The 3,721-nt window shown below is 42.8% G+C and overlaps 1 pseudogene; it reads left to right on the top strand.

The window, feature by feature from the left end:
- The first annotated feature begins 2,292 nt into the window (after positions 1 to 2,292).
- On the top strand, positions 2,293 to 2,564 carry LOC124962168 (protein MANBAL-like; annotated as a pseudogene).
- The last annotated feature ends 1,157 nt before the right edge of the window (positions 2,565 to 3,721 follow it).

The following is a 3,721-nucleotide window of genomic DNA, read 5'->3' on the forward strand; positions in this document are numbered from 1 at the left end:
GGTTCTCCAGGATTAACCCCTTACATGAATGTGTGCTTCTTTTTAGAAAAGTCAGCATTTTAAGAGTTGAACTGTAATGCAAATGTATTTCAGGAAAGAGGGGAAGGTGGAGAAGGATGCTCACTGGAAAAAAAAAAAATTCAATCCTTCATTTCTTTTTATAGCAATCTCCCTAGAGAGCCAATAATTAACTGATCGACTTAAAGATGCTGAGTGGTACAAGTGGATGGAGTATAGAAACTTAAAATATCACTATTGCTAATTAAATGCTGATTGAAAATGAAGAGCATTTCCTTACCACGGTCTATCTTGTACCTGCCCCACCAGCTCACGTCTTGCCAAGTCTTTGAACTCTGGCTCCGATTACTTTGGACTGAATACATTGGGGCTCTTCTTTCATCTTGATGCTTCTATAGGTGCTGCCTACTTTTCTGGGAGGTCCCCACTTCTTCCTGGTGAATTTCTAATTGGTTTTCAAGATTCAGTTCAGATCCCTCTCCTCTTAATGTGTTCTCTGCAGGTCCCCAGACTGGGATTGTGGTTTCTTTTTTAGCACCCTGTACAAACCCTCTGTCATGCCAATTATCATGTTGTGCTACAATTATTTGTTCCCTTGTGAGTGTTTCCTACTAGGAGATATTAGTTCAATACATATTTGTAAGATTCATTTATCCTACAAATATTTATTAAGCACCTACTATGTGCCATGCCCTTTTCTAGGTTTAGAAGATATGACAGGGAAGACTATGTCCCTGCTTCCTGTCAGCCATACTGAATGGCTCTTTCGGTACTTAGACTTTTTTTCATTCATCTGGGATTTTGTGCATTGTTTCTCTCTAGTAGTGGCCTCTACCCCCATGCCAATGTTCATGTAATTTCACCAACCTTCAAAATTCAGCAATAATTATCACGTGTTCTGTTGTCTTCAACCCTCTCCTATCCTTACACTTCCCCCCAAAGTTGGGCCTAAAACTAAGTGGAACTCAAACTTGAGCCCTGACCCCAATCCTAACTTAATCCAGTTCTCACTGCAGTGCTGTCTTCAGCTGAATCCTGGGCCTAACTCTGACACCAGCACAGACTTAGCCCTGACCCAACTTTGACTATATCAGCTAGCGGAGAATCCATGCATGTGACACTCGTAGCTCTCAGGGAGGTGCTGGGTGAAGTCCAGCACCCCAGCCCTGGGCTGCAGCCAGTGGGCTGTGCTTCTTGGTAGGCAGCTGTGCTGTGATCATCAGGATCTGCAGGGCAGCCAGTTTGAGAGAAATCTACCCAGACCTCTTACTTTTTAATCTGTGTATGTTGGGTAATTTACTAAATCTCTTTCTGTCTCAATAATGTTTTCTGTAAAAGGAAAGAAAATTAAATTTTGTCACAGGTTTTCAACGAACCTACCATGATCAAAATAGCAAAGAACATGCTAGGCCCTTGGAAGGTTAGCTGAGTTTGCCTGCTGATGAGCTTGGGTTCCCCCTGAGGGCTTGGTCTTCTCTTGTAACTTTCTCAGTGAGCATTCCACATTAGAAACCTAGTATGTTTTATATGGAGCTCATGTTATCCTGGAAACCTGGTATGATGATCCTTTATTCAAGTGAAGATGTTAGTGCTTTGTTTCTTACAACCAAATAGAATTTTGGAATCAAAAATTTATTTTCTACAGTATAAATTTTGATGAACTCTAGCAAAAACAAATGACCCTAATGCTTTAGGATTTTAACATGAAAAGCATGGAAACTATATTTTAATTGGGGGTAAAATTATTGCTACAGTGTTTAGGATACAGTGTGCTATCCCCACACTAGAGATATGTTTATTACAATCTCAGTAATGACATTCAGGTTGTACATATTTCTTGTGGGAGTTACTTCTAGGTATTTTATGATTTTGTTTTTGTTACTATTGGCAATGGGGTCATTGTCCCATGTGCCTTCTAACTGCCATGCTTTTATACAGTAAGCTGTGGCTATCATTTTAGTAATCTATCTTATTGATTTCAACAGTTTTTCATTTAGTTCTTTTGGACTTCCTAAGCATTTAATCAGGTCACCTGAAAACAACAAACCGTACTCCTCATTCAATAACTATGCCTTGTAGCTAGGTGCTGTGGTGCACACCCGTATAATCCTAGTGACAGGAGGCTGAGGAGAAAGGATGACAAGTTCCAGGTCAGCCTCGGCAACTTAGACTCATCTTAAAACAAAAAGATAACAAGGGCTGGGGAGAGTGGTGTGGCAAATTGGCTGTGAAGAGCAGAGAATCAGAGACCTTGAGCAGCAGGTGGCATGGGCCATGGCCTCCAACCTAGACTTCTCACCTTCTAAAATGCGGAGCCTATCTTCCTGGAGCATCTCCTACAGTATGGACTCATCCTGGGGGCCATCTTCCAGTTCATCTGTGTGTTGGCCATCATCGTACCCATTCCCAAGTTCCAGCAGGTGGAGACAGAACTATCTGAGCCCTGAGGTACAGAGGTGTCAAAGAAGCCCAAGGCTGCTGTTCCTTTTGCCAATGAGAGGCTCAAGAAAGAGACCAAGAAGAAGTCACAGAAGTGGAGGAGATAGGAAGGCCTTGTGGGCAGCCCACACCGTAACCAACATCCTGTTTCCTTTTTCCATCCCAGGTTCATGGTCTAAGGTGACTGATGCCCTGTGACCACAGAGGGCTGGACAGTCATGGCAGTCCCCAAGCTCCAACTGGACAGACTGACACTTCCTTTTCCTGCTGCTTCAGTGGTGGTTTAGAGTCCAGAGTACTGAAAGGCTCTGTGAGCAAGCCCTGCCCTGGGAGGGCTGCTCAGAAGCCAGGACAGCTCACAGCTATGTTTTCATATGTAATCATCAGGTCCAGATGGCAGACCCCCACCTGTGGATTCACACTGCATTTTGGAGTCATTACTAATGTGGACAGGCACGCCCTCTTCCATTGCTTGTGAACTGCAGATCTTCTCCCACTTACTTAGTACCTTCATCTCTGCTGCATGGATGGAACCAGAACTCATCTGTGTGCTTAGTTCAGGACTCTGTGGCCATGCAATGATAGTCTCTCAGCTGCAACAACCAGGTCTCGAAGATGCCTGGTGCAAGAGCCAACAGAAGACTTGGGGTCAGAAGAACACCTGGGTTCTCCTCTCGCATGTGGAAATGACTTGGCTAAATGATTATATATTTCTTGAGCATAAACATTCTGAGTTGAAATAGCCGGCTTGTGAATTTCAGATCAAACCTCTTTTCAACCCTTCCTAACACATTCAAGGCGTGACTTCTACTTGTACCTTCCTCTCCCTGTTAGTTCTTTCATTCCCTGACTGTTAAGGAAACATTATTTGGGGAAGTAAAGGTCAGTAAACTGCTCTGCATGCTGAAAAAAAAAAAAAAGAACTGGGGATGTGGCTCAGTGGTACAGCACCCCTGAGTTCAGTCCCTAGTCCCCATACTGCCCCAAACAAACAAACAAACATAACACCTTGAATTTCTGTTTCATATCTTTGGAGTTAATCAGAACTTCCAGGAGAACATTAAATAATAATGGCAATCGTGGGCATCCTTACATCTTTACTGATTTTAATGGAAATTGTTCTTGTTTGCCATTAAGGATGATGTTGACCATTCTCTGTTATTATTTCCTAACTTTATTGCATGTGACTAGACAGGAAAGTCATGTGACCTTCACTTTTAGAATTACTGTCATGTCTGTGTGTATGCATGCACACACCTGCATG

This window comes from Sciurus carolinensis, chromosome 1 (assembly GCF_902686445.1).
Source record: "Sciurus carolinensis chromosome 1, mSciCar1.2, whole genome shotgun sequence".
In the NCBI taxonomy this organism is placed as follows: Eukaryota; Metazoa; Chordata; class Mammalia; order Rodentia; family Sciuridae; genus Sciurus; species Sciurus carolinensis.